The sequence below is a fragment of the Scyliorhinus canicula genome, chromosome 6 (assembly GCF_902713615.1).
Source record: "Scyliorhinus canicula chromosome 6, sScyCan1.1, whole genome shotgun sequence".
Taxonomy (NCBI): domain Eukaryota; kingdom Metazoa; phylum Chordata; class Chondrichthyes; order Carcharhiniformes; family Scyliorhinidae; genus Scyliorhinus; species Scyliorhinus canicula.
The window spans coordinates 163120029-163144747 of NC_052151.1; the positions used below are offsets into that span (position 1 = coordinate 163120029).

The 24719-nt window shown below is 46.3% G+C and overlaps 1 long non-coding RNA gene across 1 annotated transcript in view; it reads left to right on the forward strand.

Annotated features, from left to right (window-relative positions):
* LOC119967618 overlaps positions 1 to 24494 on the forward strand; it is a 330773-nt gene extending 306279 nt beyond the window's left edge. Inside the window, exon 4 of the long non-coding RNA XR_005461026.1 lies at positions 24241 to 24494. This is a non-coding gene — a long non-coding RNA (uncharacterized LOC119967618). The remainder of the gene's footprint in view (positions 1 to 24240) is intronic.
* Positions 24495 to 24719: the final 225 nt, after the last annotated feature.

Here is a 24719-nt window from a genome sequence, read left to right on the forward strand (position 1 = left end):
GAGTGGGTGGGGTTGGGGGGAGGGAGTGGGTGGGGTTGGGGGGAGGGAGTGGGTGGGGTTTGGGGGGAGGGAGTGGGTGGGGTTTGGGGGAGGGGGGGGGTGGGGTTTGGGGGGAGGGAGTGGGTGGAGTTTGGGGGGAGGTAGTGGGTGGGATTTGGGGGGAGGGAGTGGGTGGGGTTTGGGGGAGGGAGTGGGTGGGGTTTGGGGGAGGGAGTGGGTGGGGTTTGGGGGGAGGGAGTGGGTGGGGTTTGGGGGGAGGGAGTGGGTGGGGTTTGGGGGGAGGGAGTGGGTGGGTTTGGGGGGAGGGAGTGGGTGGGGTTTGGGGGGAGGGAGTGGGTGGGGTTTGGGGGGAGGGAGTGGGTGGGGTTTGGGGGGAGGGAGTGGGTGGGGTTTGGGGGAGGGAGTGGGTGGGGTTTGGGGGAGGGAGTGGGTGGGGGTTTGGGGGGAGGGAGTGGGTGGAGTTTGGGGGGAGGGAGTGGGTGGGGTTTGGGGGGAGGGAGTGGGTGGGGTTTGGGGGAGGGAGTGGGTGGGGTTTGGGGGAGGGAGTGTGTGGGGTTTGGGGGGAGGAGGACACAAAGGGGTATGAGTGGGTTGGAAGGATAGGGAAATGGAGGAGTGGGAGGCAGGAAGAATGGTAAGAGATGAAGGAGGGACGGAGTGAGGCAGTGGGGTCTGAGTGAGGGAGGTAGGATTGGCGAGTATTTCATTGAGTCTTCCCAATCCAATGCAGTGATCTCAGAGGAAAGTTCACAAACTCTAAAAGATAACACAAGTAACTGATTTTAGCTGTTTTGCCATTTTTCAATGTTTTCACCGACTTCCCTCTGATAATTACCCAATGAGGATAAGACAATAGGAACTCTCCCAGTGCACTCTCCTCGCCTGCCTCCTCCTCCTCTCACTCTAGTTTGTCTTTGCTAAACTTGGTCTTGACTCCCCATGTTGAAGACTACAAGAGATTAACTAGTATATTAAAATTATGTAACTAGGCTGTTTACTGGGGAACTATGTCCATAATTGTTTCCTTGCATGGAAAGTTTCATTTACAGGTATGTCTTATTTCTATCCTGCGCCATACTTCACCCCTATATTGTGACTCATTGGGCAAAATTCTCTGCAACGGCCGACGCCGGCGTGAAACCCGGAGTGTTTCACACCAGCATCGGAGGCTGCTCCTCGCCCCCTATTCTCTCCCTCCCCTCCCCCAGGGGGCTAGGAGCGGCGTTGGGAGAAACTCGGTCGCCGGGCCTTGACGCTTGCTCTTGCGGGGCGGCGGAGGGGAAAGAGTGCGTCTCTTAAAGACGCCAGCCCGACGATCAGTGGGCACCGAACCCGGGCCAGTCCCCTTCCTAGCACGCCCGTGGTGCTCGTTCTTCTCCCCCCCCCCCACAGGCCCCACACTTACCTGTCGTGCGCTGTTCACGCCGGCAGCGACCAGGTGTGGTTGCCGCCGGCGTGTACAGGTTGGGATCGTCAGGCCGCTCGGCCCATCCGGGCCGGAGATTCGCCGGTCGCCGTGAAAAACGGCGACCGACGATTCTCCGAGCAGCGTGTCGCAAAACGCGACATGCCATTTTGGGGGGGGGGGGGGGGTGGGAGAATCGCGGGGAGTGCCAGAGCGGCCCTCCCACGATTCTCCCACCCAGCCTGGGGAGCGGAGAATCACGCCCATTATATCAGTCATTAATCTCAGATAGGGACCTGACTAGAATTTCTTTGAAAGAACAAGCATAAAATATCAACAATATTTCAACAGTGCTTTATTTCCCTGTTTTAATAATGAGGTACTGTTAACCACTTTTTCATTCCCAGGACTCCCTTCTAAATTTAGCAAACATTTAACAATGTTATCTAGGATGTCACAAATTTCAGTCACTATTTGTTTAAGGCTTGTCGATGCAGGTTATCTGGATTAGGTGCCTGATTTACTTCTATACTTGCAAAACCCAGTTCTTAGTTAATTGCAGAGTTAATCTCCACTTCTGCTCTTTCTGGATACCTGATTATATCACCAGTAACTTTTTCTCCCAGTTTCCTTGGTGAAGACAGCTGTGCATTAACTTTTTAATATCTGTTGTTTATCCCTGAATTCCATTTTTTTGCTCGCATTTTATTTGCCTAATACTTCATTTCACATCTTGTTAATTCCATAATAAATTGTTACCTTCAAGGGAGAAGAGGAAAATATCTTTGAATATATGATTCTTCTTGATATCCTTTCAAAGCTGTAATGCCCTGGGTGCTCTGTATGTTAAAATGATCCCTCAAATTGGTAGGTGTGTGAAAGACTAAATGTGAATTGAGTTCTGAGTCATTCATTATGAAGATATTTAATCCTTTATGACAAAGGTCGCAATAATTAACATAGCTATTGCTTACACTGCCAACATTCATTGCTATCTTTGTGTTTCGTGAGAAACAGGGGCTGATTTTTTTGTTGTTGAAAAAATGCCAGCATATATTCCCCTCCTTAATTGTCCTCGGGAAGGTAGTGGCGAGCTGTCTTGAGTTGCTGCAGTCCATGTGTGGTAGATGGACTCACAGTGCTGTTAAGAAGAGCTCCAGGATTTTGACCCATCGACTGTGAAGGAATGAAGATATATTTCAAGTCAGGATGGTGTCTGTCTTGAAGGGGAACTTGCAGGAAGTGGTGTCCCAATACGCCTGCTGCCCTTGATCAGCAGAGTAAAGAATACACAGTGCAGTGAGAACATACAAGCTAATTCAGCCCATCAAGAAGCACAACTGATGACATAAATTCAGATATTCATGAATATATTTAATAAGTGTAACTCGGAGGGCGGCATGTGGCGCAGTGGATAGCACTGGGACTGCGGTGCTGAGGACCCGGGTTTGAATCCCGGCCCTGGGCCAATGTCCGTGTGGAGTTTTCACATTCTCCCCATGTCTGCGTGGGTTTCACCCCCACAACCCAACGATGTGCAGGTTAAGTGGATTGGCCACACTAAATTGCCCCTTAATTGGAAAAGAAAATTGGGTATTCTAAATTTATAACAAAAAAATAAGTGTAACTCGGGTCACGCCAAATTAATTATTTAAGTCCACATCTGATTATATAAACTATTTTTATTACAGACTGTAATGCAAGCACATGTTGCAACTTGGTCTGCTTACTCAAATTGAAAATGTCAGTCACTTCTTTAAGCCTTTTTGCTACGATTACCTTCCATTGTTCCATATCTATTAGCGTGGTCGTGAAACTTGTGATTTGCACTAGATCCCCACGTTCTTAAGAACATTTATTGCTTTGATTTCATCAGAGACAAACTGAGTTAGGACTGGGTGATAGAGGTGTTATTTGGTTTGCTTCATAAACTGCTCTGTTCCACAGTGCATAAAATAAAGAGAGCACTGGGTATGAGGAACATCATATGGTACAATCAGTTCAGACTCTATTTGCATAGACAGGGGTAGGCTTCCACACCTTAAGGACATATCCTCCTTTCATCACCCCATTAACACCAGATATATATATTGCCTGGTTCAGTATTAAGCTGATTTATTCTGTTGTTATCCAAAACACAGAACAATGAGTACATTGAATAAGGTACAATCAGTTCAAATTTCATGTATATTACTAGAAAATGTTACTAGAAAATTAAAGTACACCATCCCCATCCATTATACCCCATCCCACTTAAGGAGATTCTTATTTAATGTAAGAAGGAAAATGAACTCTAGTATTCTGCAATAGTGCCAAGATTGTTCCCTCTTTGTAGCCGTTCTGCTGTTTTTCTTTTTTCTTAGCATTCTGCTTTTTCTTCCCTTTTTGTAATCACTCTGCTACTCCAATGGCCCGATCATGGGTCCCTACAGTGCAGAAGAAGGCGATTCAGCCCAGTGGATCTGCACCAACCCTCTGAAAGAGCACTCCACCTAGCCCATTCCCCTACCCTATCCCCGTAACCCCACCTAACTTTTGGTCACTAAGGGCAATTTAGCATGGCCAATCCACCTAACCTGCACATCTTTGGACTGTGGGAGGAAACCGGAGCCTGGAGGAAACTCATGCAGACACAGGGAGAACATGCAACCTCCATACAGGCAGTCACCCAAAGGACGGAATTAAACCCGGGTCCCTGGTGCTGTGAGGCAGCAGTGCTAACCATTGTGCAGTCTGTTTTCTGTTTTTTCCTAAAAAGCTTCACTTCAAAAATTAGCAGGAATTGGGCGTGGTGAGAATTTCCCCAAGCTAATTTAGACCAAAATCACAGCAGTTTCTATGTTGCCCTTGCCAACAGCAACTTACGCTAACGTTTTCTGATAATCACATGAATATACACTGGAAGGACAAGAAACCATACAACAAGCTGAAATCAGCAGGAACAATCGGGCCCTGGAATGTGTGCAACATGCCACCTTGCTCCTTTTAAATCTTTTTTTTTGCCTACCTTCCACTCAGCACCGGCGGGAAACGACTTCTAAAGGGACCATAACAGAGGCCTGTGGTGGACACAGAAGACATGGCAAAGGCACTAAATGCCCACTCATGAAAGCTAACCAAGGAAGAGGACTTTATCAAAACTATGATAAACCAGGAAGTTGCCAGGTTACCAATGAGACGGTAGCATAATGGTTAGCACAATGGCTTCACAGCACCAGGGTCCCACGTTCAATTCCCGGCTTGGGTCACTCTCTGTGTGGAGACTTCACGTTCTCCCTGTATCTGCGTGGGTTTCCTCCGGGTGCTCCGGTTTCCACCCACAAGTCCTGAAAGATGTGCTGTTAGGTAATTTGGATATTCTGAATTTTCCCTCAGTATACCCGAACAGGCGTCGCCGGAATGTAGCGACTAGGGGCTTTTCGCAGTAACTTCAGTGCAGTGTTAATGTAAGCCTACTTGTGACAATAAAGATTATAAAACAAAGATAAGAACATATAAAATAGAGGTAATACAAAAGCTGACACTTAGTGGATACGTCACCTGATCCAGGTGAGATGCATCCTGGGATCTGGAGGAAAGTAAGGGTGGAGATTTTGGAAGTGGTAGCCACAATCCTTGAAATCTCGTCCGGCATAGCATTGTGTCAGGGGACTGGAGGATTGGAGACATTCCACCCTTGTTCAAAAGAAGAGAGAAGGATAAATCTCACAATTACAGGTTGGTCAGTTGTAACAGAGCTTTTAAAAACATTGGCCATAATATTAATTGGGAAACAGCAGGGAGCTGAGGGGAGGAGGAGGGCAGTTTTGCATGGGATCTGGAAATAGGTCCAGCGAATCTCGTTTTTTTCACATTGCAAACTTGTTACAAGTTTAATTCTGGTTTCCTGTTCATTCAGCATCAGAAAGCTTTTTTTTTATTCATTCAAATGATGTAGCTGTGATGATAGGTAGATTATCACTAGATATAATATTAATAGATCATCATCATCTGTATGTGTATTAGAAGTTATATGTTTTACTGTTGTAGTTCCAGCATTCGACCAGTAGGTGGGGCCAAGATGCAGGCACGTGACCCGGAGGCACCAGGGCCAGAATTCTCCCCACTCCGGGGTCGGGCCCCCCCCCAAGGTGCGGATTTCTCCGCACCTTTAGGGGCCAAGACCTAACCTTGAGGGGCTAGGCCCGCGCCGGAGTGGTTGGCGCCCCGTCGGCCGGCGGGAAAGGCCTTTGGCGCCATGCCAGCCGGGGCCGAAGGGACTTCGCCGGCCGGCGGAAGTTCGCGCATGCGCCGGAGCATCAGCGGCTGCTGACGTCATCCCCGCGCATGCACAGGGGAGGGGGTCACTTCCGCGTCCGCCATCGTGAAGACTATGGCGAACGTGGAAGGAAAAGAGTGCCCCCAAGGCACAGGCCCGCCCGCCGATTGGTGGGCCCCTATCAGGGGCCAGGCCACCGTGGGGGCACCCTCCGGGGCTAGATCGCCCCGCGTCCCCCCAGGACCCCGGAGCCCGCCCACGCCGCCTGGTCCCGCCGGTAATGTAGGTGGTTTGATTCCTGCCGGCGGGACCGGCATGACAGCAGCGGGACTTCGGCCCATCGCGGGCCGGAGAATCGCCGGGGGGGCCCGCCGACGCGGCGCGATTCCGGCCCCCGCCGAATCTCTGGTGCCGGAGAATTCGGGAGACGGCGGGGGCGGGATTCACGCCGGCCCCCGGCGATTCTCCAACCCGGCGGGGCGGCAGAGAATCCAGCCCCAGGTCTTCCAGGACAAGGTGTGAGCAAGGAGTTGAAAGCAGTCGCATATTAGAGTAGTTGTGTAGTATCTCTGTGTAAGTTAGTGTTAGACCATTATTTCCAACTGTATTAATCTTAGACATTAGTAACCGTTTAGGGTAGTGTTAGTAGTAAATAGTTTTGTTGTAAAACAAAGTCTAATGCTCTTTGTTAACACTATCACATCAAGGTTTAACATCAACATAATCAAAGTACATTACAGAAGCCTTCACTGGCGAGGCCAACATTTATCCCTAATTGCCCTTCAGAAGGTGATGTGAACCGACATAATGTGGGGCAGAATTTTGTGGCCCGCACCAGTGAGTTTGCAGTGGTGGGAAGAGGTCAGGTCCAGGGGAGGAAATCTGACAAGTCACGTTGTCCAGGCCTCAGATGTGATCTCAAGAGCTGCCCTTCCACATAGTATCCCCCATACACAATTTCTGCCCGCCAAGAGTGCTTCCTTCACCCCCAGTCTCTCCACATCAAGATTAGCCACCAGTTCTCTAAGGTGGAACTTCCACCACAGTAGGGGACAGAAGTTCCATTTCCAGCCTATTAACATTCCTCAGAGAAGTAAATGGCTGTGCGGTTGTTGTGAGGTGAGGCAGGAAACCTTGCTATCTGAAATATTCTGCCTGTGATCTCAACTCCAGTATATAAAAAGGAGAGTCTTAAGATGTAACTTGGAGTTGGAATTGACAGGAAGTGGTATACGTTCAAAGGCTGCCCCCTACTTCACTGATACTTCCTCTTGATGTCCACTCAGGTGCTGAGGAGTCGCCTAGAGATGTTCTTCAGAATAACAGGAGGAAGAAGCCCTTCTGGTTAAAACCAAAGAGGCGCAGTTAGAGGTAGAAGAGGGACCAGCGGCCATGGTGATCTCAGTGTCGGAAGTGGCTTGATGATAAAGCAGATCAGGAACTGTGAGTACAGTGGCACAGTCGCCGATACCCTGCTGTGTAATATCACTCCATCTTCTCACTCTGGCTCCTGAAGCCTACTCCACCATATCACACCTTGTAGGTACATCCACCTTCTCTTTCTATGCATGCCCTCACCACTTAGAAACTCACAATACGATTAGGCAGAATCAACACAGGTTTATTAAAGGGAATTAACTGATGGAGACGAGTGGGGAGGATTGTTGAAAGAGGTAGTCAATTGGTTTTAGGATGTCAATGGCTTGTTAAATGGTAATGATCTGATACCCATTGTAGTGTCACTGGGCTTAAAATATGGATCAGACCACCCAAAGTGCAGAAACTCAACTCTCAAGTAGGCTTGGGGCAGCACGGTAGCATGGTGGTTAGCATAAATGCTTCACAGCTCCAGGGTCCCAGGTTCGGTTCCCGGCTGGGTCACTGTCTGTGCGGAGTCTGCACATCCTCCCCGTGTGTGCGTGGGTTTCCTCCAGGTGCTCCGGTTTCCTCCCACAGTCCAAAGATGTGCGGGTTAGGTGGATTGGTCTTGCTAAATTGCCCGTAGTGTCCTAAAAAGTAAGGTTAAGGGGGGGTTGTTGGGTTACGGGTACAGGGTGGATACGTGGGTTTGAGTAGGGTGATCATTGCTCGGCACAACATTGAGGGCCGAAGGGCCTGTTCTGTGCTGTACTGTTCTATGTTCTATGTTCAGCAAATCAAATCCTTTACTCCTCGTTGGTAAGGAAGCAATTCATACCAAGTATGAATTGGGATTTTTCCATAAAGTGAATTGATCTCCTCAACTGCCATTGTGTTCTCACCTTGCTTACACTGATTAATTTCAGGAAGCTTGGCAAAACTATAGACCTGACATGAAACTCAAAAGTCTGAATAAATATTGGTCTGATTGAGAATTAATATATCTCCCAAGGGGATTTCATGCACAAAGCCTAACCCACTGGAGTGAAACCCAGAAGTCAATGAGTTCAAGCTGGCTTTCTGGCTGCTGTCCTAGTTTCAACACCCCAACCACATTAATCAGGGAGAAAACTACCAGCCAAGAGTGACAAAGGAGAGGCAGCTTGCATTTGTTAATGGTAAATCCTGTTTGACTAACTTTAGCACAGTGGTTAGTACTGTTGCTTCACAGTGCCTGGGTCCCACATTATATTCCAGCTTGGCTCATTGTCTGCACGGAGTCTGCACGTTCTCCCTGTGACTGCGTGGGTTTCCTCCGGGTGCTCCGGTTTCCTCCCACAAGTCCCGAAAGACATGTTGCTAGGTGAATTAGACATTCTGAATTCTCCCTGTTTGCCCAAACTGGGGCCGGAATGTGGCGACTCGGGGCTTTTCACAGTAACTTCATTGCAGTGTTAATGTAAGCCTACTTGTGACAATAAGAAAAATTATTATTATGAATTATTATTATTAAGATTGATATTTTGATGATATAGCAAAAAGGGTAACTGAGGGCGGTGTAGTTGATGTTATCTGGACTTTCTAAAGGTATTTAATAAAGTAAGCCATAATAGCAAAATTGAATCCCATGGGGTCAAAGTAGAAGAAGCAGTGTGGATACAAAATGGCTCAAGGATAGAAAACAGCCTGGATGGATTTTGTTTGGACAAGAGAGAGGTATACAGTGGTGTTCCCAATTGTCAGTACTAGGATAGCTGCTGTTTTTGATTGGCATTAATGAATTGGGTTCGTGGAAACAGGCCACTATTTCAACATGTATGGAAGCCACAAAATTTGTAAGTGTGAGGGAGATAGGAATAGATTTCAAGAGGCTGTAGACTGGATGGGGGGGGGAGGGGGGGGGGGGGTAATAGCAGAATATGGCAGCTGAAATTCAAGACAGAAAAGTTGGAAGTAATGCATTTTGGAAGCAAGAATGAGGAGGGGTAATACAGGTTAAATGGTTTTATTTTAAAGATGCTGCAAGGACAGAGATGTGGCATGTTTGTACACAAGAAGTTGACAAAACAATTTAACAACCCTCGTTGGGGCCACTAATTAAGGATGGCAGCCCAACACCCAAATCTGTAGGTCCACACAGAAGGCCAGCAGCTCAATAGTGCCACTACTAGCAATGGGCAATGCCAAGGTGGCATCACAAAGGAGAGGGCACCTCAAAGCCAAAGCACTCTCGAAGACAGGTGAGTTTATTTGGGGATATGTAAATGAGGCGAGGGTGGTTGTTTTGGTGATGGTAGCTTAGACATAGGAACAGCCGTTGCCGCCAGGAGCCCTTCCACGGGCCAGGGAGAGGGGAGGTGGTGGCGCAGTGATATTGTCACTGGACTGGCGGCATGGTAGCACAGTGGTTAGCTCTGTTGCTTCACAGCTCCAGGGTCCCAAGTTTGATTCTCATCTTGGGTGACTGTCTGTGTGGAGTCTGCACGTTCTCCCCATGTCTGCGTGGGTTTCCTCCAGGTGCTCCCATTTCCTCCCACAGTCCTACGATGTACAGGGTTAGGTGGATTGGCCAGGCTAAATTGCCCTTTGGCTAGGTGGAGTTACTGCTTTACGGGAAAGGGTGGAGGTGTGGGCTTAAGTAGGGTGCTCTTTCCAACGACTGGTACAGACTTGATGGGCTGAATGGCCTTCTTCTGCATTGTAAATTCTATGATTCTATGACTGGTGATCCAGAGATTCAGGGTAAAACACTGGGGAGGCAGTTTCGAATATTACCACAGCAGATGGTGTAAAATTGAATCCAATAAATAACTGGAATTAAATGCCTAATGAAAACCATTAAACCATTGTCAATTGTCGGAAAAATCCCAGCAGGTTCATGAATGGAAATCTGCAGTCTTCACCTGGACTGGCTTAAATGTGACTCTAGATCCACAGCAATGTGGTTGACTCTTGATTACCCTCAGAAATGGCCGAGCAAGTCAATCAGTTGTATAAAACCGATACAAAGCCAATAGGGGGGAAAGAAACAGACCACCCAGCATCGACTTAGGCACTGGAAACGACAGTGGCAAACCCAGCCTTGCAATGTGCTCCTTGCTAACATCTGGGGGCTTGGGCCAAAATTGAGAGAGCTGTCTCACAGACTAGTCAAGCAACAGCCTGACATAAACACACTCTCAGAATCATACCTTACAGATAACGTCCCATACACCACTATCACTATTCCTGGGTATGTCCTGCTCACTGGCTGGACAGACCCAGCAGAGGTGGCGACACAGTGGTATACAGTCAGGAGGGAGTTGCTCTGGAAGTCCCCAATATGAATACCGGAGCCCATAAAGTGTTCGGCTTCGGGTCAAACATGGGCAAAGATACCTCCTGCCGATTACCACGTACCGTCCACCAATCAGCTGATGAATCAGTGCTCCTCCATGTTGATCGTCATTTGGAGAAAGCAAGGGCACAGAATGTGCTCTGGGTGGGGGACTTCAATGTTCATCACCAAAAGTGGCTTGGTAGCACCACCACAGACTGAGCTAGCCAGGTCCTAAAGAACATAGCTGTTAGTCTGGGACTGCGACAGGTGGTGAGGGAACCAACAAGAGGGAAAAACATACTTGACCTCATCCTCACCAACCTGCCTGCTGCAGATCCACCTGTCCATGACAGTATCGGTAGGAGTGACCACTGCATTGTCCTTGTGGAGACAAAGTCCTGTCTTCACATTGAGGATACTCTGCATTGTGTTGTGTTAGCATTGTGCTAAATGGGCTAGATTCTGAACTGATCTTGCAGCTCAAGCCTCGGCATCATGAGGTGCTGTGGACCGTCAGCAGCAGCAGAATTGTACTCAGCCACAATCTGTAACCTCATAGCTCAGCATGTACCCCACTCTACCATTACAACCATAGAATTCACACAGTGCAGAAGAAGGTCATTTGGCCCATTGAGTCTACACTGACCCTGTGAAAGAGTACCTTACCTGAGCCCACTCTATTGCCCTACCCCTGAAACCCCATAACCCCACCTAACTTGCACATCTTTGGGGCAATCTATCACAATCAATCCACCTAAGCTGCACACCTTTTGACTGTGGGAGGGAACATGGTGCAGCCGGAGGAAACCCATGCAGACGCGGAGAGAAAATGCAAACTCCACACAGACAGTCACCCAAAGCCGGAATTGAACCCGGGTCCTTGGCACTGTGAGGCAGCAATGCTAACCACTATGCCACTGTGCCTCCCCAAAGGCAGGGGATCAACCCTGGTTCAATGAAGACAGCAGGAGCGCATGCCAGGAACAACACCAGGCATATTCCCGTACCAGCCTCCCCGGACAGGCGCCGGAATGTGGCGACTAGGGGCTTTTCACAGTAACTTCATTGAAGCCTACTCGTGACAATAAGTGATTTTCATTTCATTTCATATCCAAAAATGGGGTGGCAATCTGGTGAAGCTCCAACACAGGCTACCTCTGTGCCAAACAGCATAAGCAGCAAGTAATAGACAAGACTAAGCAGTCCCACAACCAATGAATCATGTCTAAGCTCTGCAGTCCCACCACATCCATGGTGGTGGTGGCCAATTAAACAACTCGCTGGAGCAGCAGGCTCCACAAATATTCCCATCCTCACTGATGGAGGTGCCTAGCGCATCAGTACAAAAGACAAGGCAGAAGCATTCACAATAATCCAAAATTGCCGAATGGATGATTAATCTCGGTCTCCTCCAGAGGTCCCCAGTTTCACAGTTGCCAGTCTTCAGCCAATTTGATACACCTCACATTATATCAAGAAATGGCTGAAAGCACTGGATACTGCAAAGGTTATAGGCCCTGAAAATATTCCAGCAATAGTACTGAAGACTTGTGCTCCAGAGCTTTCCATGCCCCTAGCCGAGCTGTTCCAGTCCAGCTACAACACTGTCATCCACTTAGCAATGTGGAACATTACACAGGTGTATCCTGTGCAGAAAAATCAGGATAAGTGTAAATTGATATGTCTGAGGTGATGATGCAGTTGGGCAAGACAATCAACGCAAAAGAATGATGAACGGCAGGATCCTGGGAAGCACCGAGGATCAGAGGGACCAAGGTATGCATTTACAACCGGTCCCTTAAGATAGTCGGGCAGGTGGATAAAGTGGTTAAGAAGGCATATGGTATACTACCATTTATTGGCCGAGGCAAAGAGTTTAAGAACAGGGAGGTTATGCTGGAACTATATAAAACATTGGTTAGGGCACAGTTGGAGTATCGTGTGCAGTTCTGTAATCCACATTATAGGAGGGATGTGACAGCACTGGAAAGGATGCAGAGGGGATTTACCAGGATGTTGCCCAGGCTGGAGAGTTTTAGCTATGAAGAGAGATTGCATAGACTGAGATTGTTTTTCTTGGAGAAGAAGAGACTGAGTAGTCAGGAAGAAACATTTCCCCTTGGTAGAGGGATCAATTACCAGGGGCATAGATTTACAGTAAGGAGCAGCAGGTTTAGTGGGGGTATGAGGAAAAAATTTTCACCCAAGGGGTGGTGGGAGTCTGGAACTTGCTGCCTGAAAGGGTGGTGGAGGCAGAGATCCCCATAACAGTTAAGAAGTATTTAGATGTGTACTTGCAATGCCAAGCATACAAGGCTGTGGACCAAGTGCTGGACAATGTGATTAGAATTGTTGGAAGGGCCTTTATTGTGCTGTAGATCTGTATGACTCTACAGGTGCGATTTAGCAGAAACATTTCTAAAGGTGATTTTGGGTGCTTTTGACGGGGTGTTTCTCGATGACTGACAGCATTGGAGATATCGTGCAGCATATTTAATGGCACTTAGTGTCAGTAATGAGTCCCCATTTCTTCTCACCGTTACTGGCTATCTCGTTCACCAGACCCGCTCCTCAGCATTTCGCTGTTGACGAGGGGAAACTGCTTTGAAATGCTCCCTCACCACTCACTCAGTCAAGACGCAAGCATTGCAGCGCAGACCTGCTCTTTGCTTTGGGGATGCCGACTTGGCCAGGCTTCACAACGCTGTTGGTGGAAGATGGGACATCAAGGGGATGAGGGCCAGCAGCACGGTTACTACTGCCTGGGAGGGAGTGACAGTGGCTGTCAGTGCAGGCAGCATGACCAGGAAGACTGCCATTTAAAGGCAGAAGAAGACCAACGACCCCCACCAAGCTGCAAGGATAGCTTACCATTTCTCTCCTGCCATCAGTTCCGCCTGCCATCCCTAAAATTCCCAACACCATCCCCACATCCAAACTTCATGTTTGCTCCTGAGAACCCCTTGACCCCCACCACACAACCCCTTTATGTCCAGGTGAGGTGCCCACACACATGCCACTTGCTCTAGACCCCTCTAATCCATCAAGCGTGCGGCTCATAATTCCCTCTCTAGGTCCTCGCAGGAGAACATAGCCCATAATAAGTGGGAAAGGGCCAAGATGGGGGGCGGGGGGGGGGGGGGGGGAAGTACTAGAGATACAAGTCCTCAGCCCCTATGAGTAACGGCAACAGCCAGCCTCCAGGCATCTGCAGCCACCAGCAGGAGCAGCAGAAAACACAACCTACAGCAGTGAAGTACCCTCACAACTAACAGGGCCAATTCCTTATTAGTAATAGCCTTCAGCTGTGAAGCTAGAGGCTACTCACAGACAAAGGGAATTAAAGTGGCTTTCGCATAGAACCAGGATCAGGGCTCTGTCCAGGAAGTGTTCATTAGGACAGACAGGCAGCAGTTGTAGTTGCCCCTGTTATGCGTATCCACAATATGTAAAAATGGCTTGCAGGCCTCACAGATGAAAAGCCCCTCGCCATCCCCTTCCCCCTAGGGAGTAGAGAGTTGGGGGTGGACGGTGAGGAACTTTTCATCTGTAAGGCCTTCAAGAAGCAGTCCATTTGAAAATGCAGCAAGACCTGGACTATATCCAGACTTGCGCTGACAAGTGGCAACATTCTCGCCACTTTGCGTTTCAATAAGAGAGAATCAAATTATAGTCCCTTGAAATTCAATGGCATTATCAGCACTGAGTCCCCTTCTATCAACATCCTCGGTGTTACCATTAACAAAAAACTCAACTGGACTAGCCAAATAAATATTGTGGCTACAATATGAGGGCAGAGGCTTGGAAAAATGTGGCGAGTAATTCACCTCCTGACTTCTCAAAGCCTGTCCACAAGGCACAATTCAGGGGCGAAATTCTCCGACCCCCAGCAGGGTGGATGGGCCGAAGTCCCGCCGCTGGGAGGCCTCTCCCGCCGCCGAGGTTTGAACCACCTCTGGTGGCGGCGGGATCGGCGGCGCGACCGGGCCCCCGGGGGGGGCGCGGGGCGATCGCATCCCGGGGGGTGCCCCCACGGTGGCCAGGCCCGCGATCGGGGCCCCCCGCTCAGACTCCGGGCCAGTGCCCTGGGTGCACTCTTTCTCCTTCCGCGCCGCCACGGCCTCCGGCATGGCGGAAGCGGAAGAGAAACCCACATCGCGCAGCTGGCCGCTGACGTCACCGCCGGCGCATGCGCCGACCGGCAAAAGCCTTTCGGCCAGCCTCGCTGCCGCGGGCGCCGGTTTTTTGCGCCAGTCTTCTGGTGCCAACCGCTCCGGCGCGGGGCTAGATCCCAAAGGTGGGGAGAATTCCCCACCTTTGGGGAGGCCCGACCCTGGAGTGGTTGGCGCCACTCCCCTACGCCGGGACCCTCCGTCATGCCAGGTGGGGGAGAATCCCACCCCAGTAGTGTGATAGAATTCTCTCAACTTGCTTTAATGAGTGCAGCTCCAACAGCACCCGAGCTCAGCCAGGATAGAGCATTTGATTGGTACCCCTTCACAAACATTCACATCATCCACCGCCGCTGCAGCCGTGTGTACCATCTACAAGTTGCACTGCAGGAACTCACCAAGGTTCCTTCAATAGCACCTTCCAAACACATGACCACTACCATCTCAAAGGACAAGGATAGCAGATATCTGGGAACACCACCACCTAGATGTTCCCTCACCCCCCAAGTCATTCACCATCCTGACTTGGAAATATTGTTCCACACTATGCTAATCCTACAGTCCAAAGATGTGCGGGTTAGGTGGATTGGCCATGATAAATTGCCCTTAGAGTCGAAAAAATGTTAAGTGGGGGTCACTGGTTTATGGGGATAGGGTAGATATGTGTGCTTCAGTCAGTTGCTCTTTGTAAGGGCTGGTGCAGGCTCAATGGGCCGAATGGCCTCTTTCTGCACTATAAATTCTATGATTCTATGAACAACGAGAAGAGGAAGAGGGCATAGGGAACTCTGTCACAGGAAAGCCCCCGCCCTGAACTGACCCCCCCACCCCCCCCACCCCCCACCATCGCAACATAATAGAAACTGTGAGAAGCACTATGGAAATAAAGTAGCAGTGGGAAATTGAATACACACCTGGCTATGAGATGGAAAGCATGAGTAGTGTGAACAACTGTTTTTCAGACTGGAGGGAAGTATACAGTGGTGGTTTCCAGCCACCGGTATCAAAACCATAGATGAATGACTCGCATTGTGTGTACAGGACATTATTTCAAAGTTTGCAGATCGCACACAACTTCGAAATGTAGTAAACTGTGAGGAAAACAATATCGGACGGTGGAAGGAATTACTGTGGATATATTTGTGAAACGGTCAGACACATGGCAGATTAAATGTAGGTTTGCCTGTTGGTTCCACCCCTAACGGATCCATTGGAGGTGACCCCCCACTACATATAACCATCCCCCAGGTTCTCTCCCTGCCTTTTCCCCAACCCTATCACAGTGGTATACCACCTTACCATCTGGGGAGATCCCTGAGTCCCTGCTGAGCTGGATCCAGTTTACATCTGCTTGGTCTTGCTGCAGTACCAACTATGGCCACCATTCCCAGTGGCACTACCAGTGCTGTAGAAATGTCAGCCTCTGGTTGGTCGGCAGCTCACTGAGGAAGCCCCACCTTCCCCGCCTTACTGGCAACCAGTGTATAATGACAGGGGACCAGCCATCGCTCTGCTGGGCAGGTTTCCCACTTAATTTTTTAGCAGGTGGGGTGAGACTGCAGAATATGGTCAAATCCAACATAGAGAAACTTAGGTTGAGTTTAAACAAGTTATGCAGTTCACACATCCCAACGACTGGTGGATTATATCCAACAGCACACCCCTTTAGCTGTTTGCAATAGGCAGAGTACTGCCCATACTCAACTGGCCCGTGCTGGCAAAACTCAGAACAAAATGTCTGCTGTTAGATGTGATTCACAACTGGACAGCACTTGCTGAACAATCTCAATTGTGTTAAGAATCACATCAACAAACAATCTAAGGTTGTCAGTCAGTCTTGCATGGCAGCTCACCTCCTCGTGCTAGAAGCTACATAAAAGTAGCTACAAAAGCCTGGGGAAAATAGTTGCCTGATACATTGCCATGGCAATGCCTGAACCAATCAGAGTCAACTTGTCAATAAATCAGTCTCCCTTTCTCATGCAGTATAAATTGTTGCTCCCTTTGAAATTTGACATTTGCATGTCTTGATGAGTGCAAATTGAAAAGCTTCAATAGCAGTCATTTGTTTCAGCAATACCCAACATTGGAAAATGCCAAATAATTTAACAGTGCTGTAAAATGGTTATGACCAGTCCCCAGCCGAGGTATTCAAATTTGCTATCCCTAAATTTGTTATCCCCAGACAAAATCCCTTAATTTGTTGAATTCTAGAGGGGTTACCTGCAAATGGTGAAGCCCCCAGTTGAGGAGGGATGAACTGGCTCCCCTTCTTTATTTAACCCCCTAGGTTGGCCGAAGCAAGATTACTTCAAAAAGGATTCCTTCCTTGATACCTTTTCCCAGTCCTAATATATTTATATTTTGAAAGGAACCAATTTAACCACGCTTTTGTGAGTTAAGGAAAGAGTGAGGTTGTTAGTTATTAAATGTGTGGAATTTAATAAAACACATGCACATACTTTCACACAGATTGGGAATGAGAAGGCAGTCCAAGAATAATTTTTTTTAAGATACACGAATCAGTCTTTGACTTGTCCATGAGGCGTAGATAGATGATTGTAGTAGTGCTAACCTCTACAGTTGAGTAGTTGGTTTCAAGATTCCCAGATTCTGCAGTTTGCTGATAAATTGATCTGATTCCTTTTCAGATGTGGTGGTGTTGATTTGGCTTTCTTGAGCAATCAGAGAGAGAGAGACTTGTATTTTTATCTGCCCGATCAGGGGATGATTCAGCTCTCTTTTTGCTTCTGTGTCTCACACACTCTGACACTCCCAATACTTGTCCGCACCAACCAAGTTTTGCAATTGGTTTTTATATTTTCTCTTAAGTATTCCTGGAAAGTGAAAATCCACAAACCGGTCAAGGACATTATATAATTCCAGCTTCCATTATCTCCACAGGAGATGACATTTCATGCTTGTATGGCTTCCTCATTTCAAATGTCTGTCTAAAATAATGTGTGAACATTCCATTATCTACCTCTTAGTAGCACCCACACTGGAACAATTCCGGCAGTGACTATGTTTTTTTTCATGTATGGAATGATCTGTCTGGACTGTACGCAGAACAATACTTTTCACCGTACCTCGGTACACGGACAATAAAACAAATCCAAATCCAAATTCTCAGAATTTACATCCTCAGCCATCTTTGGTTTCCATGTCCATTTTTAAAAACACTTGTCCTATTTAAAAGTTCTAAACGCCCGCGGATAATCCCCTATCATTGTGACACAATTCACAATGTTGGCCAGCATTGGGGCCAGAGATTAAGGGCAAGTGGTGGATCTTACAAAAAGAGCTTGGTGAAGGCACAGGGAAAAATGAGGAGAAGATGCAAAGCAATAAGGATCAATATAAGGATAAATAAAGATTGATCACGGCTTGGTGTTGGGTGAGAGAAGAAAGAAGTGGCACCTGAGGTAGTTGTGAGGATGTTCTGAATCATTATATCTTTGCATCAAGTGTTCGAGGTGAAGGTGGCAGAGGACAGAGAGAGTTTGAAAATAGCTTTCTTATAAATCACTTCCTGCCTACCACTGATTATTCTGAGATTTATTCAGGTGCTGAGTTGGTAAAACCGCTTTCCTTCTGAATGTCAGAGGAAAGAAATGGCATTGCGCCATTGCTTACTTCTCATAGAATCATAGAATGGCCACAGCACTGAAGGAGGCCATTCAGCCATCATGGCCATGCCAGCTCTCTGCAACAGCAATTCACCTAGTGTCAGTCTCATGCCTTTCCCCATGTAACCCTGAAAATGTTTCCTCCTCAGATAATGATCGAATTCTCCTTTGAAAGTCCCCCACAATTGAATCTGTCACCATCACAATCGCAGCAGTACATTCCGCTGCGTACATAATCTTTTCCCCATTGCTTTCTTTACCACTCGCCTTAAACCAGTTCCTCCATCCTTGAGCCTTCTTCCACTAGGAAAGGCTCTGACTATCTACTCTGTCCAGAGACCGACCCTAGTCCCACACCTGCCCCCATGATTTTGAATACCTTTATGAATTTTTAATTTATTCATGGGACGGGCAACATTTGCCAGACCAACATTTGTTTCCCATACTTAATTGACACAACTGAGTGGGTTACTCGGCCATTTTAGAGTCAACCACATTGCTGTGTCTGCAGGCCAGGACGGCAGATTTTCTTCCCTAAAAGACATTAGTGAACTAAATGGGCCTCTAATGACAATCAGTGATAGTTTTACGGTCACCATCACCCTTGCTAAAAGTAGCATCCAATCGAGCTTCTCAGATTTATTAATTAATTTATTCATTATATTTAAGTTCCAGTAGCTGCCATGGTGGTATTTTAGCATGTGTCCCAGAACTTTAGCTTTCACCTGTGGATTACTAGTCTAGTGACATTGCCACTACACCACAATCTCCCCTATACTCTCAATCTTCTCTTCTCCAAGGACAACACTCTCAACTTTGCCAATTTATCTCGTAACTGAAGTTACTCGTGAATCATCATGAATATTTTGTGCACCCTCTCTAATCCCTTCACAACCTTTAACAGCCATCCTGAAGCATGGTGCCCAGAACTGGGCATATTACTCCAGTGAATACTCCAGTGAAAGGCCAAAATAATGTTCTGTACAGGTTTATCATAACCTCCTTGCTTTTGCACTCTATAAAGCTCATGAGGAATCCTGTATGCTTTATTACTCACCTTCTGAACCTGCCCTGCAGCTACCTTCAATGATTTATGCATATATATATTCCCAGGTTCCTCTGCTCCTGCATTCGCTTTAGAACTGTACTCTTTAGTTTATATTGCCTCCCCCAATTCTTTCTACCAAAATGAATCACTTCACACTTCTCTGTGTTAAATTTAATTTGCCATTCCACCAATCACCATATAACTTTTGAAGTTCTACACTGTCCACCTCATGGTTCACAATATTTCCAAGTTTTATGTCATTCGCAAATTTTGAAATTGTGTCCCATACATCAAAATCGAGGTCATTAATACATATCAAGAAGGTAAGGGTTCTAACACTGACCCCGGGTAATTCCACTATAAATCATGCTCAGTCCAAAAAGCAGCAATTCACCACTCACACAGCCAATTTTGCATCCATGAATTCTAAGTTTTCTCAAAAGTCTGTTGTGCAGCACTTTATCAAATGCCTTTTGGGGGCCCATGTAAATAACATCAACTACATACCCTCATCACCCCATCCCGTTACATCAACATTAAACTCAAATAAGTTAGTTAAACACAATTTGCCCTTAACAAATCCGTGCTGGCATTCCTTAATTAATCTGCATTTGCCCTCGTAGCTATTTTATTTTCAAAATTACCATTTTAAAAAGCTTCCTACCACTAAAGTTAAACTGACTGGTCTGTTTCTTACCAAAATGTAATTTCAGAGTTATGTAACATCAGGACATCTGTTGAAGAATGTTGATCATTGCAGGGGTGTTACTAACAAAATAGATATCATGATCACAAAGTATCACTCATAAAAAGTATATGATACCATCAACTAGTTTATACTTCAGTCAGACTTAGAAAGTATTACTCCTTCACAATATATTTGTTTAATGTGCTACTTAAAACATTAATTTTAATAATCAACATTTTGCAGCTTATGGGTTATTCAGTAAAATGTATTTACCACTAAATTAGCATCTCTGTGTGTTGTGATCAAAGGTTTGTTATATTACTTCTGGAACTGCCATTGTAGCTTAAAGGAATGGCGTCTTCGAACTAGTAAATTATTGTAGGTTGCCATTTAGCTCAACTCTGCCATGTAGTCTCTCGCTTGTTTTCTTGTAGTGTAGTGATGTTTACAATAAGCGGTAGTTTTTTTTATTAAACTATAAATTTACCTAGGTTCTCCCCGAGTTATTATTATTTTCCCCTTGCTGTCTCCTGGCTTTTGATGTTAAATCAAAACAAAAATGCAATGAAAGCAGAATTTTGGAGGAAAGGGCTTGTGGGACTTTCTTAACTTCTAAGCTGATCTGAAAATAGCATTTTGCAACTGAGAGAGAAGTGTAGGAAGGTTTAACATTTAACAGCAGACGTGCACCGGATGTGTATCTGTGGCCTCCAGGTGGACAACTGCACCAGAATGAACAGTGAGAGAGAAGGATGAAGAGTAACCTAGTAAGCACTGACACATTGAGCAGTGTGGTGCCATGAAGAGGTGAGAGCAGCAGAGGGTGTTATAAATTCGAGTTAATTGCGAAGTGAGACAAAGGGTCAATGTGACAGGGCTGGAGGCAGATTATATGCAATACAAAATGGAGCAGGACTTTGCCCTGGAGTATTTGAGGCCACATGAGATGGTACGGTTAAGAAACGTGAGTAGTGAGTGGAAGTAACAAGTGAGGTTAAGACAGGACAAAAGCAAAGAAATTAGAAAATAGAAATCAAGGGTGATTAGGGTGGAGATTGAAGTCACCTAAGATAAGTCATTGCTAGACATGGAGGCTGATGAATGAGAGAGGGGAGGAGAGTGTGGAGGAACAGACTAATGGAGGAGAGGAAGGAGGATAGAAGTATTGCCTTATACAAGGCAGGTTGTTTTTTCTGGTTGCCTGCATCTTGTTGATGGCTGGAATACACTGTGCATGTAAAAGTCCTGAGTTAATCGATATCTGCACCAGCCCCTATCTATAATTCCCACAATGCTTTGTAACAACTTGGAACAATCCTCCAGATCCCAGATCCTCCAAGGAAAATTGAAAGATTCCATTGAAGGTTCAAATTTCAGAAGACATGTGTGGGCTCAACCATTTTAGTTATTGGGATGAGTGACTTTCTTGATAAATGTTATTATCTTGTCTCCCTACTACTGTTAATCTTTTTCCATCTTCATTGTGTTAAATATTTATTTTATGTATATATAATAGGGTGGGTAGGAAACAAATATGGTTGCCTGAAGTGTGGAGAAAAATTCAGTGATTTGATCAGTTGATTTTGTGAAACCGTTACCTGATAATTTTTGATTTTTTTTTCAGAAATGTTGATAAAGAAATGTAATCATATTGTGCATGCCCCACGTGCATTGTTCAATCACTCTGCCATGCCATCACCCATCTTGGCCCTGAACTCTGAAATTACTTCACTAAATTTCTCTGTTTCTCCAACTACATATCCTTCTTTCAAACCCACCATAAATGTTGTCACCTTGACCAGGATTTTATTCAGCTGCCTCAGTATCTCCTTCTTTAGCCTGCTGTCAGTGTTTTATCGCATTATGCTCCTGTGAAATGTTTTAGGTTGTTTTCCCACGTGAAGGCCGCTAAATCAATGCAAGTTTCTGTTTTTGAATGTTAATCTTAAGTTCCATCTGGTTGTTTGTCCAATTCATGAGGCTTTGAGATAACATGGGTTCTCCTACACGTGGCTTCGATCGCTTTTTTGAACATTTGAGTTCATGAGATTTTTCTTCACCGGTGGGTTGTTTTCTATCCCCACAGACTGCAAAAGGCCAGGAGAAACAGCAGTGATTGACCTATGAGGTTAGATGCCATAGAGGATGCGCAGGCAGTTTCTGTTCTGTACACTCTTACCCTGTCTGCCACCTCAGTAATGGCACTGAAGGGCAAGCTGGGATAAACAAATCTCCTCCATGCACTGCAGAAACTATCCATTACAGGAGATGTTGTCACATTGACTGCAATCACAAACATTTTTAAGAGGCTGCGTAGTGACAATGCTATGACATCATCGTGTGTAAGGCTGCATGTTCACTATTGCCCGTGATCCCTACTGCAGATATTCACTACTCTAATCCGATTCTGATTTAGTACTTCATGTATATCTTATTGAGGGTGAGGGGGGGGGGGGGGGGGGGGGGGAATTGGCCACCCTCATTTTTGGTATGTGGGAATTGCGGAGAGAGCGGAGAATTGAGGGTAAATCCCAAGGAGATTTTTATGCCCCCGAGATTTCCCTGCTTGATTGTCCCCACCAATGATGGAATGGAGTTCCCACCATGCAATGACAGGAACCCCATTATAATACATTTCAACCTAATTATAATAATATAATCTTTATTAGTGTCACAAATAGGCTTACATTAACACTGCAATGAAGTTACTGTGAAAATCCCCTAGTCGCCACACTCCGGCGCCTTTTCGTGTACACTGAGGGAGAATTCAGAATGTCCAAATTACTAAACAGCACGTCTTTTGGGACTTATGGGAGGAAACCGGAGCACCCGGAGGAAACCCACAGGGAGAACGTGCAGACTCCGCACAGAGAGTAATCCATGCCGGGAATTGAACCCAGATCCCTGGCGCTGTGAAGCAATGGTGCTAACCACTGTAATATCCCCCCCACGTAGGAAAGTTCCCCCCTCCCCCCGTAGGAAGGTCCCCCCCCCTCCCCCTCCCACCCGGTGGCATGACATCACGTCAGCAGGGTTTACAACAGCCTTGTAAACACGGAGAGCTGCCGAACAGAATCCGCCCTGCCGGGGACCACAGCTAAGTACAGTCCCCAAGGGAGAGGGGGCCATGCCCAGGAAGTACCCTGGCTGTGCCTGGGCAATGCCAGGAGGCAATGCTCTGGGGGAGGAGGTGGGGTGGGGGGGGGGGGGGGGGGGGGACAGCCTGGAGGAAATGTCAGGGGTTCCATGACCATAGTGAGGATTTTCCATGGTGGAAGGGGGGATTTCTGTAGTGGGGAAGGGATTCCGTGGCGGTGGGAAGGATTCCATGGTGGTGGGAGCGGTTCCATTTCTGTAGGCACTGTTTTTTTCTATTTTTAATTTTTACATCGGGGACCCTTTAAGAAAGATCTTAGGTTTCTAGTGGGACGGGCCAGAAGTGTTCAAATATTCAGCAGGAAAATCGCGCAGTGCAGCCAACATGTTTGACATCGCTTTTCCCTCCCGAGTTGACACTTTGAAAAAAATGTGAAAGTTCACCATATCAGTCATGCATGTAGTGAAGTAATCATTAAAAATGACAAAAAGAGATAATATTTAAGTTCTTTGTTGAATGGGAACTTTAAAAAAATAAATTTAGAGTACCCAATTCTTTTTTTCAATTTAAGGAGCAATTTGGCGTGGCCAATCCACTTTTATAAATTTGTTTTTCTATGTTTATACCTATTGTACAAAATTGATCACTTTTTTTGTGGTTAACTCTTCAACATAATAATAAGAATTTCTCAGGAATTCCATCAGTACTCTTGGGGAAAATGAGTTCCATTTCCGGAGAGGTTTGGGGAACTGGCCACTGGCTGGATTTTATCATACATTATCTGATGTTGCATGATAAAATCCATCCAATAACCAATTTAATAACTGAAGCTCACAGAGTAATCAGCATACTATAGATATTATGCATCATTCACACACAAAAATTCTCATGAATCAGATTTGAATGCCTAGCACGAATCAGAATTGTATTCTGCAAAGGATGTAAAAAAGATAATCAAACTCCTTTCTGGAATTCACTACGTTTGAGTTCAATCCCACACCAACCTCCTAAATGTCTAGTAAGTGACTCAATTGTATCCAACTGTACCACCCTCTCAAATTGCAGATTAATTGTCCCAAGAATTAATTGTTGAAATATTAATCCATGTGGAGAACTTTAAACCACATTAAATCTCAGTTTGACTGGCCATAAATCAAAGTAGTACTTCATGGCATGAAACAATTATCTACGTAGATACCTACTAAATATGATATTTGGTTGCTATGATAGATTCAACTTTAATAAGGATGTACTTTGTTTTACAGTGATAACAAGACCAAACTTGCTTTGTGAAGGTAAAGTGGAAACCTTGAATACTGAAAGCATGAAAAGTACTGGCACATTCAGCATCTGAAAGAGAAAAGGGCATAAACCCTTCATTAGAATCATCCTTTTCCATCCCTTTGAGGTTGAGTGCATGTAATATGGAGTTTGTCAATGAGCCGTTTGTTTTCAGCTGTTGTAGACATTCATGTTAGCATATTGTATGACTGTCAAAATTAGAATTAAAGATCAATGGATACTTAAATCTCTTCATTCAGACCAAAACTGGTGACAACTGTGTAAAGCTGCAGATTATCAATATAATATTTTCAATGCAAAATGCTCTAAACAAAATATGCAGCGATACAGCTTCAGGCTTGACGGTCGAAACGGTACGGTGGCACTGCTGCCACATAGCGCCAGGAACCCGGGTTCAATTCCGGCCTTGGGTAACTGACTGTGTGGAGTTTGCACTTTCTCC